Source organism: Oryctolagus cuniculus, chromosome 1, assembly GCF_051225735.1.
Source record: "Oryctolagus cuniculus isolate XC-2025 breed Fujian yellow rabbit chromosome 1, ASM5122573v1, whole genome shotgun sequence".
In the NCBI taxonomy this organism is placed as follows: domain Eukaryota; kingdom Metazoa; phylum Chordata; class Mammalia; order Lagomorpha; family Leporidae; genus Oryctolagus; species Oryctolagus cuniculus.
The window spans coordinates 166,629,349-166,644,591 of record NC_142867.1 but is presented as its reverse complement, the minus strand read 5'-3'; the positions used below and the strand labels follow the sequence as shown (position 1 = coordinate 166,644,591).

The 15,243-nt window shown below is 45.5% G+C and overlaps 1 protein-coding gene and 1 long non-coding RNA gene across 6 annotated transcripts in view; one reads left to right on the top strand and one right to left on the bottom strand.

Annotated features, from left to right (window-relative positions):
• LOC138847399 (uncharacterized) overlaps window positions 1-8,783 on the bottom strand; it is a 46,809-nt gene extending 38,026 nt beyond the window's left edge. Inside the window, exon 1 of the long non-coding RNA XR_011385182.2 lies at window positions 8,625-8,783. This is a non-coding gene — a long non-coding RNA (uncharacterized LOC138847399). The remainder of the gene's footprint in view (window positions 1-8,624) is intronic.
• GLIS3 (GLIS family zinc finger 3) overlaps window positions 6,315-15,243 on the top strand; it is a 500,527-nt gene continuing 491,598 nt past the window's right edge. The window contains exon 1 of one of the 5 annotated variants that reach the window (XM_089337316.1): window positions 6,315-6,978. The gene's annotated coding sequence lies outside the window, so the exon portion shown is untranslated. Of the gene's footprint in view, window positions 6,979-8,410; window positions 8,547-15,243 lie in introns of those variants that run through there. The other 4 variants (XM_051858255.3, XM_070051535.2, XM_008255898.5 and 1 more) reach the window with 4 other exon arrangements.

The window sequence follows — 15,243 nt, the reverse complement described above, 5'->3', positions numbered from 1 at the left end:
GCCTGTCAAAAAAAAAGGGGGGGGGGCGGACGTTTGGCACAGTGGTTAAGACACTATTTGGGATGCCCACATCCCATATCAGAATTCCTGGGTATGAATATCAGCTCGGCTTCTGATTCTGTTTTGTGTACCCTGGGAAGCAGCATGTGATTGCTCAGGTGCTTGGGTCCCAGACACTCACGTGGGAGATCCAGATTAAGTTCTCTGTTCCAAGCTTTGGCCTGGCTCAGCCCTGGGGGTTATGGGTATTTGGGGAGTGGATCAGTAGATGGAACATCTCTTATTTTCTCTTTCCCTCTCTGCCTTTCAAATGAAGAAATAAATGTCTAGTGGAAGCTGGGTCTCCTGCCCTTAGAATAGTAGTTAATATGAGAAACTTTCTATTGAGCCACTCCCATATCAAATGGGCCACACTTTCTCTGCATCTGGGTTCTTTTTTTTTTTTTTTTTAATTTTTTGACAGGCAGAGTGGACAGTGAGAGAGAGACAGAGAGAAAGGTCTTCCTTTACCGTTGGTTCACCCTCCAATGGCCACTGCTGCTGCAGTGCTGCGGCTGGCGCACCGCGCTGATCTGATGGCAGGAGCCAGGTGCTTCTCCTGGTCTCCCATGGGGTGCAGGGCCCAAGCACTTGGGCCATCCTCCACTGCACTCCCGGGCCACAGCAGAGAGCTGGCCTGGAAGAGGGGCAACCAGGACAGAATCCGGTGCCCTGACCGGGACTAGAACCCGGTATGCCGGTGCCGCTAGGTGGAGGATTAGCCTATTGAGCCACGGCGCTGGCCTGCATCTGCATTCTCATCTGTACAACTGAAGTTGTACTAGATCCTACATCAGTGAGATGTTGTGAGAATTAAATGAGGTGCTACAGATAAAGAACTTGGATCAGTGTCCGCAACCTGAAATAAGTCAACATTCTTATCCAGGATGCAGGTGTACAACTGGTCAGTTAGCCAACGGACAAGAAAGTTCCCCCTTCCCTGCTCTATAGAGTTGAGTGCACAGGAATGTGTACATATATGAAATCCTCCTTTGTCCTCTAGCATCATGGCAATTTAGGATTAGTAGAAAAATTCTAAGTTCATTTAAACCCCCTCACAGATGCACTTACAACTTGAGATGAGTCAGAGAGGAATCAGAAAACCAGGAAATCACTTTTGTTTTTTCAGAACAAAGAATTTTTTGATCTCAATTATTCTGATGACATTCTAATGCCGCCTTGCCTTCTTCATTTCCTTTCATTTTAAAAATTTTATCATTCTATCTCTATCCTCATTCCCTATTTTCTGTTTCTTATTTCTTTTCTTCCTCATTCAGTGAATGTTTTCTTTTTTTGGGTGGAATTCAGGTGTGGTATGAATGATCTGGTTTGGTGTGGTATGAGGGAGGTAATGGGTGTCTGTTATAGAAGGTGTCAAGGTGTAGGGAGGCAAGACATCCTCCTCCTAACTCCATGCTTTGCACTGAGACTTTGAATTTCCTTCCTCAAGATATAGGAAATAATATTTTAATCTTCAGATTACAATGAAGAGCTGGGGTGTGCAGAAAGAAAAGGACAGGTAAGTAGATTTTGGGGAATGTTAAAATGATTTTACTCATATACAAAGAAAAGCTATCAGTGCTATTCACCATTACTGAATGCAGGGAAACCTTTCTTTCACTCATTAATCCATTAATTCAATTAGCATTGATTACTTACTTACTAGGACCCAATACTGTCGGAAGCCATGAAAGACTTAGGAAGAAAAGTAAGATACAGCCACGGGGGAGAGTGCTTACAGAAGGCAGTTATGGATAACATCTTGACCAGGTAATTAATTTTGCAGCACTATATATGCATTTAAGTGGCCAGTGTGAATGTTATGTAGTAAAAGAATAACTTGCTATTTGTGGGATATTCCATGTATCTGTAGGTTTGCCTTTATTTTGGCAAGCTCTTTGTAGATATATCTTAGCGATATGTTAAGCAACATCCACTTTTCTGAAAGTTTAGATGCATCTCAATTGGGTTTATATAAAATAATCAGAAAAATTCACCAATCATAATATAGAGAGCCATTATATAGAGTAAAATATTTCACAATTTTTCAGTTGCATTTGGAGTAACAAATTTTAGACTCTGATTTACACTAGAAGAGAAAAAGAGGTATGATTCTATGTATCTAATAGGTATAAACAAGAATTTTTAAAAACTGCATCACTGGGCCAGCATTGTGGCATAGTGGGTAAAGCTTCTGCCGAAGACACTGGCATCCCATATGGGTGCCACTTCAAGTCCCGGCTGCTCCACTTTCTATCCAGCTCCCTTCTAATGCACCTGGGAAAGCAGTGGAGTATGGTGCAAGTGCCTGGGCCCCTGCCACCTAGGTGGAAGACCTGGAATAAGCTCCTGCTCCTGGCCTTGGCCTGGCCCAGCCCTGGTTCTTATGGCCATTTTGGGAAGTAAACCAGTGGATGGAAGATTCTCTTCTCTCTGTCTCTCTCTCTAACTCTTTCAAATAGGTAAAACAAATCTTTTAAAAAAAGTTACATTACTAAAAATAAATAAATAAGAAACTGCATCATTGATGTGTAAGCACAAGAGTGTGAGCTGACCAATGTTTGTGGCAAAGTTAGTGGAAAGATAAACTTGTTTTATTTGGGTTTCAAGTCCTGATAAATATAATGTAAAATTTGCTGCATCCCACCATTTGTACTACTAGCTCAGGAAGGTAAAATGGAAAATTTCCATCTTATACATTGAGTTCCCCTCTTTAATTTGGCTAACACTGACTTTTTCCACTGCATTTCTACATCCTGGACTCTTGCCAGCTTGTATGTGTGTGCATGTGCTTTAATAGCTAGGCATACTATCACTTGTGCCATTAGCTCAACTTGTTTGCATTTTGGGCTTCAAACTTGTTTCTCTCTATGAATACTCTATTGGCATAGGAATCTGATCATAGTTCTTGGCAAGTCTGTAAATGGTTTGCTGTGAGATCACTCAGACTGACACAAATAACAGTCCTGAAGATTGGCTGTTAGGATGTTCTTCTGGGAGTGTTCCATTGCTATAGCTATGAGGCTGTGAATGTTCCTGTTTTGTACTCTAGCTTTGTGTGGTCCTTGTCTTCTATGGCCTTTCTGATGCTTATGCCTCCACTTTGAATGATCTTTTAAAATGCTTATTTATTCTGTGTTTGTTATTCAAAAGGAGAGTGTCAGAAGAAGAGAGAGGGAGAGAAAGAGGGAAACAGAGATATATCAATCTCTATCCACCAGTTCACTCCTCAAATGCCTGAAACTATTAGGGCTGGGCCTGGCAAAAGCCAGGAGCCAGGAACTCCATCCAGATCTCTCTCATGGATGGCGGGGACCCAGGTACTTGACCCATCATTTGCTGCCTTCCAGGGTGCATATTAGCAGGAAGGGGGATGGGAAGCAGAGATTCTAGGAGTCAAACCAGACACTCTGATATGGGATGTGGCTATCTGATATGGGATGTGGCTTAACCTGCTGCTCTACAAATGGCTACCCTAGAATGGTTTCCTTTCCTTATCAGTTCTCCTTTCATTTTCTGATGTCCACCTCAAACCACAGCTATTCCATGCCACTTGGTAGGGAATTATTCCTCCCTCCTCCATGTCCACTGCACACTTAATTGTGCTCATCTGACACTGATCACAAAATGCCTCCTGCTTTATTCTGCTGCAATAGGCTTCGTGTGGTTTTTCAGAAGGATAGAAATGTTAAAAGAACTTAGGGTTTCTAGAATGGCAAACCTAGCTCTGTCTCTAACTTTGTTTACTGAGCTTCAACTTCTTTGCTTCTAAACAGGGTATTACTAATGACCATCTCATATGACCACTTGGAAGAATGGGTGAGATCATACATGCAAAGACTCCCAACTTCTTGAGGGTTTGCTGTCTCCCAGGCACTGGACAGAAAGCTTTATGTAACATTCTCCCATGCAGAAAGTGTTGATTTCTTTAGTCTCAATTGTTGGACAGAGTAGGCATTAATGAGAACTGGACATTAGTTGGCAGCAGGGCCCTGTCTGCTGAGTCAGCTTCCCTGAGTCAGTGGTTGAGGCACATACAATGCAGGTCTCTAGAGAGTGAAGTTACTGAATGGGCTGCAGTTCCCACCTATCTGCCTGAAGGGCTGCCAGGGTGTGATTCCCCAGCATGATGGAGCGCTCACAGGGAGGGGAGAGTAGTACATCTGAACTGCATTATCTCCTTTCCCACTGTCTCTCACCACTCCTGCCTCTCCCACCCCAACTGACCAATTCAACCCAGAAGAGGTACAGATCTGATTGTGAGTCACTCCAGGAGTGTGTTGGTCTCTGCCTTTTTACCATGCCTCATGGAATATCAGGGCATTGTGGATCAACATTCTTGCCCTGCTCATTCACCATTACTCCAAATTCAACCAAAGCATTGTACCTGTGCAATGGAAATGTCTTAGGGATGTCAGGGATCCATGAAAATCACATCTAAACAAAATGAAAAATCCTACCCTTGGGTACTTATAAATGAAGAGAATTCGGGGTACTTGCAAATCAATAACCCATAACTTTTCCACTGTTTTCTTTTTATAAGCCATTGATTAAAGTAGGGTGTAGAACCACATAATTTTTTTTCTTCCAGCTAAGCTACTCCCATCAAGTGGGTAGTTTTGGAAAATTCTGTAACCCCTAGGACACCATTTCATGCATCAAAACCATTGTATTTGAAATGATGTTTGAAGGAAGTTGGAAAGGTGTTTTTGCAACCTCTTTGCAGGTTTGTCTTGTTCCTGGGGAGCAGTTGTATAGTCTGAAAGTGTGATGAACACAATTTCCCATTCTGCATGGAAGGATCAATGTTCCCATCTTGCTCTGCAAGGCTGGAGTTAATGAGGAGGAGTTTTTATGTGAAGGTCAGGCATGTTGCAATAACCAGCCAGAATTGAATAGTCATGGCAGTTCTACCACTTGGCTTCTTTGTTTTTGTCATGCTGCTGCATGCTTCATTTTATGAATATTTTCTTTTCTTATGTGTGGTTGAATCCATCTCTTGACATCTTGGGCTTTGAGACTTGCCTTTAACAGGCCATGAGGCACAGAGAGAGAAACTGGAAACTGGACAGAATGTCATATCTGAAACATGTATTTATTCTCCTCCCTCTACTTCTGCTGACAGATACTCTGGTGATTAATATTCTGAAGAATCTGTTTCTTAAGGAGAAGGAGAAGGAAGAGGAGCACGAGACACAGAAAAAAGTATTGTGAAAACTGACTTTCTTTTGCTGATGTTCATGTCATGGATGAAGACAAGGTCTAGTAATAGTCCTGCTGAAATGAGATAAATGAAAATTGCTTGGCTTCTTGAGCTAAGTCATTCATGTTCTTCAGGATTCTATCTTGATCTTGGCGTCTACTCCCTGAAGGCTGATTTGTGTTTGAGTGAGAGCAGAACAGGCTGCCAGGGCTGAGGAAATCCCAAGTGTCTTGGGGCATCCTCATTCATTTCATCGCTGCAGAAAGTCCTAGCTGGGGGACTGTGTGCGTTTCATAACTAGATTCCCAAGAATCGAGAATTCACAGTATGGGCAACTGTGGCAACACGTGTGAAGCCATTAAAATCAGGCCCTCTGCAGACCACCATTTGAGGGCTAACAGAAAGGCAGGGTGGGGTGGGGTCCCAGCTTAGGTGGGACTTGAAGCCTGAAGCAGGGGATGATGAATTCTTAAGGAAAAAGGTCTATTTTGCATGGCAGGTGCCTCTGTACCTGGAAGTTGGTGTTCAGAACTGTACACCTTTGCTACATTTTCATCACCTTCGTGGCTTCCCTAATAACTGGGAAAGCTGCCTAAGACATCCTTTCTGCCCTGCCTGTCCAGTTCTGAAACTGTCAGGCTAATCGGATCCCGTAGATTAGAAAGATCCTTTTAGGATTTTTTTTTTTTTTTCACTTTTTAGTTTTCAATCTCTCCCTGTTACTCCTGAGTATTTTCCCCCTTCTCGTTCTTTATGGCTTGTCACCAAATCCTGTGGAAACGGTGACGGTGACGCTTTTTCATTAGAGAGAGAGAGAGAGAGAGAGAGAGACAGTTTTCAACCAAAAAGGCCAGGAAGAAGGCAAGGGTCTCCCCACTGTTACCCTGTACCCTGCCTTGGAGTTCGACTCCGCGCACAGGAGAAGGAGTGTGTGTGTGAATGAGTGGAGAGCAAGACACAGGCTCGGCCTTGGAATTGGCCGGCCCGGTGACCGGCGAGCCCGCCCCCACCCCTCCCCCCCTGGCGCTCGCACTCAGGAAGCAGCTGGCTGCAGGCCGGCCCTCGCGGCCGCACACACATCCACACTCCTCGCCGGGCCGCCTCCCTCCCTCCCTCCCTCTTCCCCCTTCCCCTCTGCCGTGCAGCGCGTCCACACTGCGCCGCCCGGGCAGCCCAGAGCGCGGCGCGCACGGGCACAGGCGCCGGGAGCCGCCACCGCCACCCCTCCCCGCACGCCGGGGTTCGCGGTCCGCCGCCGTCCAGGTTCGGCCCGGCGCTCCTCTTTACGGGATCCGCTGGTTAGCAGCAGTTAGCCCGCATCCCGGGCTGGCCCCCGGACGCATCCGCCGGCCCGGGGCGAGGATGAGCAGGACAGACGAGGCACAAAGTCGCAACCCAACTTTTTGAAAACATTCTTTGCGAGCGCGTGTGTGCAGCGGGGGAAAATGAGCTGATGCCGAGGGTCCAACCACCCCCCTGCCGCCGCCGCCTCCCCCTGCCGCCGCTGCCCTCGCAGCCGCGCGCGCACACACGGCACTCGGGCCGGGTTTCCGTGCTCTGTCCCCCGGCTGAGATGCAAGTGTTCAGCTCCGAAGGAGGCAGAGCCCGCCGAGCGCTCTGAAGCCTGGAGCCCCGGTAACTCCTCGCTAGCGCTGGCCGCCCGCTGTCACTCGCGGAGGCTGGCCGGGGGAAGGGACCCGCACGCCGGGCTTTGTTGTGGAAATCCCGGTTACCAGGTAAGTGGACGCCGCAGGAACTCTGCTCGCAGGCGAGCGACCGGGACAACCCTGGCGCTCGAGAGTTGCGGGAGCTTTGAGGCTCAGAGCCGCCAACGGGGGGTTCGGAATAGTTTTCCACGCTGAGCGGGCAGCATTTGGGCGGGTTTAAGGATACGTGGGCTCCAGCCCCCCGATTCTTAGATCTTCTCGAAACGTCTATTGGGATAGAGATAGCAACACCTAACTGGGAGGCGATCAAGCTGGGTTCTTGCCAGTTACCTACGAGCGCCCAGTGTAGGAAGACACCAACAGGTTTGGAAGTTTCGCTCATTAGGAAGAGTTTTCTTTTTCTTCTTACATTACAGGTCCCAGAGGGCTACAAAACCAGGGCAAGTTACAGGGCGCATGGGCAGGGTGCACGCCACCCCGAGTGCCCACGGAGAGAGATTTTGGCTCAGTGGGCACTGATGGGGTGACGTTAGATCGGCCGCGCACACACCGGGCTGTAGTTGCCTTTTCAGGTCCCACGTGTTTGCGTAGCACCACGAAGGCTTTTTTTATTTTCCCACGCGTGTGCTTCCCCCCAGCCGGCGTCGCTCTGGTGCCCGGAGCCCCTCGGGGCGGGGTGTTAGGCGTGTGAGTGGCGGAGAGCGGGCCAGCGCCTGCGGCCGCAGGTCTGGCACTGTCACCTCCCCCGCGCAAGGGCGCAGACAAGGCTCAGACGCGAACGCTCCCCGCCGGGCTCGTCACCGCGCGTTTACGTTTTCATGGGCCCGCCGAAATGTCAGCCGTGTTTGGAAAATGTCTCAGTCTCGGGGACTTTGTCCTGCGCACGGCTCCAGGCCCTATAAATGACCCTGTGTGTGTTTTGAAGTGGGCCGGGGCCGCTCTCTGGAAAGCGTGAGTGAGCCGCCGGGCTCTCTCCTAGACACACACCTTGCCCCAAGCGACTGTCCCAAGTTACTCACTGGAGCTGACAAGTCACTTCGGGGTCGGGGAAGTCACCCAAATGTCTGGAAATCTTGGCCCCGGCGGATTTGTCATCCTATGGATGATTCAATTAGGTGCCCGGAGGAAGAAACTTTGGGGACGGTTTCTGGCTGCGACTTCAGATTTTTTGGCGTGGGGGAAGGGTATTTGGGAGGCGAAAGGGAAAAGGACACCCGAGCGCCGGGACGCTTGCCCGAGAGGCGCTCCTGGCCGGAGGCTGAGCCCGTGCGCTCTGGGGCGCGGCGAGCCGGGCCCGGGCTCCCCCCGGGCTCGGGCAGGCTCCGCAGCACGCGCGGGTCCCCGGCCGTCCGTGCGGGCTTCCGAGGCGCGGGCCGGCGGCGGCGCCCTTTCAGCCCCGACTTACTCAGGACTGAGTTGCACAACAGGAAGCCGGCACGAGTTTGTTTTGTTTTGCTGCGTTCGCTCGCTCGCGGACGGGGCTGAGGGTTAGGGGCGGAGGCGGCGGGGGAGTGACGGGGTCGCGGCAGCGCGCACCCTGCCGGGCCCCGCCGCCTCCGCCTCCGGATCCGCCCCTTGCTCCGCGCCGGGGAGCCCCGGGGCCAGGGCTTGGGACCCCAGCAGACCACGCTTGTGGGGTAAGAAAGCTGCGAGGGCTGCCCTCCTCCTGTCGTACCGCGCGCCCCTCTCCCCGGCTGCGCTGCTCTGTGCCTCACCTTCCCTCACTCCCGGCGTCCCCGGTTTCTGTCGGGCTCTCATCTCAGCACCCTCTGAACCCGGGGCAGGAGATCTGGCGTTACTTCCGGCGTCGCAGGGAGGTGCAGGGTTGGTAGAGACTGGACTCCTGTCGTCTGGGCCCTCTTCTGGAAGGGCTCTGCACCCTCTCCCCACGCCAGCATCTCTGGAGAGTTGGGGCCCCAGGGGCCTTAGAGTCCGCGAGGAAGGGAAGTTCTGCAGCTCCCTCCAGTGGAGCAGTTCCCTTTAGGTTATGGGACTTAGACTCTCAAGTGCTGTGTAAACAAAGTTAGAAGGGGCCTGAGCTGCTCCTGGCCTACATGTGAAGGTATTGGGGACCTAGAGACCTTAAGGGTTTTGCTCGGGATATCACAGCCAAATTGTCAGACGCAGGGCAGACACTTAAGACGTCCAGTTCCCAGTTTGAAGAGCATTTCTGGGTCAGAAGGTGAACCCAAGCCAGATGCAAAGGCTTCTGTCCCCCTCAGAGAGCTTTCATGAGCCATGGTTTCTGCCTTGGGATGTAGCCAGTCTTCCGTTTCTGCCCTCGGCCTTGCTCCCCACTGGGTCTCCCCTTTTAGAATAAACGGGGCAACAGTTTTCTTTTGAGGTGGTGGTGGTGGTGGTGATGGTTCAAACTTGATTTTCTCCTGCCTCTGCCCGGTGTGCTGCTTGAATCAGGTGCAGCCACGTTGAGGGTTGTTCACAGAGAGGCTGAAGAGATTCTGGAGACAGGAGTCTGTGATAGTGTGTGCTATTTTTGCAACTGAGACTTTGCTGAATTTATGGATCATCTTTAAGCACGCTGCAGTTTTCTTGCGTTTTCAGTAGTTGGCTGGGCCGGCAGATTACTTCCAATACTACCTTTTGAAAGAAAGGGCAGGGGACATTTCTTTTCCTGTTATTTCCAAGGCACCTTTCCTTGTTGGTGGTTTATTTCCTTTACTTTGGTGCCCCGGGGCCTCAGCAAGTCCTTGAGTATGAACAATTAAATCTCACTGCTGCTGCCATAATCCACTCTGTGCTTGGTTCACCGTGGGCCCATTTGGGAGAACATCATTTCTCTGATTCTCTGATTCCACCCTTGTTCCTTATTAGAAGTCAAGTTATCGGAGGTTGAATACCTGGTGTTTGTTGACTAGCCTGGGAGGAAGTGATCTCTTTTGTTTGGATGCACTCCAGTGTCTACCTAGCGGGTCAGATTCCTACTGGACTCAAATAGGCAGGATGGGGTAGAAAAATACCAAATGAATGTTTTGTTTCAGTCCTGCTTCCTGTATGTGGCAGGAGGGGATCTTTCCTTCATTTCAGAAGACCGCTCACTCCAGCCTTTGCTCCCCCCACGCCCCTTTAGTGTTCTCTTCTGGAATAAATGAAGTCTGAGGACATTCTTGCTGCTCTTGCCCCCTCTTATTTTGCAGTTACTGGTCTTTGGAGGTGAAGGTCAATTAGTGAGTCTCCCAGCTTCCAGATGTGGTGCTTCTTGAAGGATATAATTCAGGAGTAGGATTCCATGCACGTTATGTCCCTGGTTTTTTGTAGTTGTTTTCTGTAGAGGATATATATTGCAAATAAGGTGGAAAGACAGGACATAACTCTAACTTTGTCTTAAGTTACATTGGTCATAGACTTGATCAGGACTGGGGAAAAAAGCACATGGTTACATCTATGCAATCAAAGTGTGTTACCCCTTTCAATCAAGGGTGATGAGACATACTAAAACCTTGATAGTAACAAGTGCTTGGTTAAAAGGTGTGCTAGTTCCAAGTTTTCCTTGTTTCTCACTTGAGGCATAGTTGACATAAAAGCCAGTTTTTATCTCAAATGAAATATCTCTACAGAATAGGACTCCTGTGTTAAATTCAGTGAATTTTCACACACCAGATACATCTCTATCAAGGAACAGAACATAGTTAATACACAGGAAACATATCTCATATTCCAGTACCGTGATTACCACCTCCTAAACTCCACTGCCTGCCTTCTAATGGATACATTCATTTTGCCTATTTTTAATACCCTATGTAAATGGAATGATTCAATATGTACTCTTAGGTCTGGCTTCTTTCCTTTGACAAACCACCTTTAAGGATAACGGGACACTTTGGCTTGGAGAAATTAGTTGGTCAGGCATTACTTAATATGATAGAATTAAGGAAAAACACTAAGGAAACAGATGCCGTATTTACGCCGTGATGACTGTGTGGATAGGGACACTGAACAGGAATCAGTGAAATGTCTGGTGTGGCCCCAGTGTAGGTAAGTAGGGGCTGCTTCTTCCATGGCAACCCAGGATGCATTTGCAGGCCCACTGTGAGGGCCAACAGCACCCACAACAGACAAGGTGCCTGATCTCAGTACTGGACTGACTCTTCATGTGGCAGCATTATGCTAGGATTTTTTGTTGTTCACCTTTTTGCCAAGCAACGGCAAGAATAATGTGCTTGTCCAGAAGAGTGAAATAGAATTTCCTTGCTACTTTTTCTCGATAGAAAAAGTAGTAGCCAGTAGTAGACCAGGAGGAATAGACAAGGAACTAGGCTAACTTGGTTTCATAAGCTACAGAGCATGGGATCATGGGATTCAGGATTGTATGGTCACACTTCACTTATATTGTATTTGAGTAATAAGTCCTAAATGTGGGATATAACTGCATATTTTGCTGATACTGTATTTTCAGTATAAATGACCAAGAAAGTGTGAATAATATAAATATAAATATATGTGAATATACAAATGCAGTCTAAGAATAGGTTTGGTAAATGTAGCATGAAAAATGTAACATGTAGGTTTTATAGAAGACAGTCTTTGTACATATAAGTGCTGGAGAAAGTTCCAAGAAAAATCAGATGTCACTCCAAAAGCTAAATGAAATTAGAATGTAGATGTGGAGACAAGTACAGGCGTGTAACTATAATGCAATGGAGAAAGGAGTGTGAAAAGAGAGGTGTGGAAAGTAAAGTACTTTCACGTTTTTCAGGTCCTTTTATGTATTAAACACTGTGCTAAGCATGTGACATGCATTTTCTCAGTCTTCTGTAATGTTGTGAACTATAGACAATGCATAATTATCCCCATTTACATATCTGAGCTGTGGAGACCAAGAACAGATCAGGGAGACATACGTGGATATTTGGGGTGGGCTAAGAGGGTTAGTAAGTTCTAGAAAGAAGACAGCAGAAGGGAATGGAAAAACCATGGAGGAAGTCTCTAAGGCAGTATGTAGGATGAACAGGAACAGGAGCCAGTCGTGTTCCACTATGAGAAAAACAATCAGGGGGTTTGTCTGTAAAACTGAAATCTTGAAGTCAATACACAGCTGAGGGCAAATAAACTGGAGACAGATTAAGCTGGTGGGGCCACTCCTGTCTGATGCGATCTCTTCTAGGCCAAGAACGTGAATGGCTACCTACTCCCTCAAGTGTAGCAAGCCTTGCTGAACTGCAGATGGGCTGATAGGCTCACAGTGCAAGATCAGAGCCAGTTGTAGGTGCCGTGATAAAGAGTTCAGACTTCCTGAACATCAGTTATTTCTGAAATTCTGAGTCAGGTCTCTGAAGTTTCATTTCTAGGCCTGTTGAATACTGTACACAGAAAACTAACCAGATGTCAGGACTGTGTATGAAATTTTGTTATTCTTGTGTGTGAAGAAATGGATTAATGTTTTCCCAACCTTTTCAGCATGACCAATAGATTCCATTTCTGTCTGTAACTTGGCTGAGTCACTCATGGATGTTTAAAAAAATTTTTTTTAATAAATATGTTGTCATGTTGGTTAAGGGCCTAGTCATTGTTGTGGACATTCATACTTCTATCATGATGTCATTGAAACATAATTTAAGTTGTGTAAAACTTCTGTCTAACAATGGCTAAAAATAGCTATATTGGTCACTTTGAAGGCTATAACCACACTAAAGGAAAGAAATCACTCAGATTCATGTGTGATAGAGGCACTTTAATATGTTTAAATATCTGGTTTAGGGAGTGAGACATTTTATGTCTAGAATCTTCCATAGGTAGATATTTATTACCCCTTTGAAAGGATTGTGACTTTTAGCCTTGAAAATAGTTATTCACGTGAACTGAGTGGTTAGTTGTACAGACTAAATAATGCTCTTTTTCTTTTGCCTTATTTTACTACCTATGTACTTCCTTGAGTGAGGATGATTTTTTTTAAAGAAAAATCTTCAACTAGTTGCTTCGCTTTTATGTTTATGAAGAAGAAGTCTTTGTGTCTCAAACCATGGCCATGTGGTGCTCACTCTGCAATTCAGGTAATTAATTCAGCAGTGACATCATAGGGAATGTGTTCATTTTTCCATTCCAATTCCTCTTCTTGGAGTCTGATGGTTAACTCATATTAAGAACACATTTTGAAAAACTCAATTCTCAAAGACAGTTATGAGTTAATTTAAACATTCCCCCTTTTGTGTTATAAATGCACTGTTTCATTCCAGAGAAGGTCTACCCTCTGTAATGAAGGTGATATAAAATTGTCCATCATGTTGATCCTGATTGTTAGTTGTTTGATCAGTTATTACTGAGCACAGTTGATCAACTGATATTTACTAAGTAGAAGCCATAGGGAAAAACAGCAGTGGTGGAAATATGGTTTCATATTATTTAATCCTCATTTTTTTATAAAGCTAAAAATGTTGAACTATGAAATCTTTTTAAAAGATCTATTTTTGGGGATTTATTTTACTTTGTTCAACTCTATGTATACCTGCAGCTGTTCTTTGTAGATACTTGGATAGGCAAATAGACCGGATGTTTTTATAATGTAGCTTTTATGCTGTTTTGACTGTGACCTACCATAAAATAGAGAGACATCAAAATGTTCATGGAAACAGTGAATTAAAAAGACAAGCTTATTTTGGTGTAAAAACTTTTGAAATCCATAATATACATTTTCCATGAACTTTAAGAGAAGATATTTATTTGTTTGAAAGAGTTACAGAGTGAGAGAGACAGAGAAAGAGAGAGACAGAGAGAGAGACATCTTCGTCTAGAGAGAGACATCTTCCATCTGCTGATTCACTCCCCAAATGGCTGCTGGAGCTGGGATTGCGCCAGGCTGAAGCCAGAGTCTGGAACTCCATTTGTGTCTCCCATGTGAGTACAGGGGCCCAAGGACTTGGGCCATCTTCCACTGTTTTCCCAGGTGTATGAGCAGGGAGCTGGACTGGAAGTGGAGTAGCATGGACTTGAACTGGCACCCAACAGGGGATACTCACATTACAGGTGGCGGCTTAACCTACAGTGCCACAACACTGGCCCCTCCGTGAACTTTTTGAAGACATCTCATATATGTATTATGTTACTCAGAACATAATATATGCCTGTAAACGTGTTGATATGTCCACCCACAAATAACTGAAGTAATTTATGACCATTAATACATTATTTTTACTATGATAACTTCTACTCATATTTATTTTATTTGGCTTTCTTTCATTAAAAAAGCTTTCTCTGTTGAATAATTGATTTTATGGACCACCAATGAATTACAACCCAGTTTGAAAAACAGTGTTTTAGAAAGACTACTTCTTTACACATAGATCTAGGAATTTATAGTGTATTGATACCTAACTGGGCGAGTGCATGGGCTGAGGCATTCTTACCTTTCTAAAGTTTTATTATATTTGTCTTAAAATATTTTTGGTTCCAAGTTAATTTTCACTTTGTGATTTCTTGTACATGACCAGGAAATCTGTAATCATTTCTTTCTGTTTTGCCATTTTTGGTATTGCCACAGTTTTCTCGTTCTTTCTGTACTCATTGATGAGTTAATTACTGAGGCAAAGTAAATGAAACTCTTCTAAGTAATTACTACTAAAAGTAGTGACATTGAGTGAAGTAGGAGGCTATGAGAGTTACATAGATGCACTGAAGTGTGGAAAGTGGATTCTAAGCGAGGTTATGGAACTTTTAATACTGCCCTCCAGCAGTATTTTCCTGAAGGTCCTGACTTTGTTCCAACAATCTGTAATAATTTTCATTGTGTAGATGGTTCTCAGTGCTGCTTCTGATTTCTTGTTGTTAGGATTGACTAACTGGAGATAAATTCCTGAATTGGTCTTGGCCAAATTCTGTGTTTTTCTCACTTCTTTCCTTTCTTTTTACCCTCCCTTTCCCTTCTTTCTATCTTGCCATGTTTCCTATTCCTATTTTGAGCTTCATAGCCATTAATTTAAATTACTAATGGCACTGCCTTAAATTTAGGAGAGATTATTTTCATTTTTGAGGACATTTATAAAGCATAAAAATTACAAAGTTGAAATATTTGTAATAAGATAGCTAAGGGTTTGAACCACAGATGAAGTTAAATCAGTATTTCCATTAGATGGGATCTATGCTGTTCATTATGTTATCTGTGATGTTTGTTACATTATCTTTTCTGAGTGGTCTTTGGAAGGATGGTTGTGACTCTCTGGAGGCTACACCGATTTGGCTTCATATTTTTATTTGGTGTAACAGAATGAGACCTCTTTGATTTCATCTAGTTGCTAGTTATATTGCTTGAGTATCATCTGTACATATTAGTATTCAGAATAAATATGCTAACATTCTTAGAACTACTGACATTAGGCCTTGGGA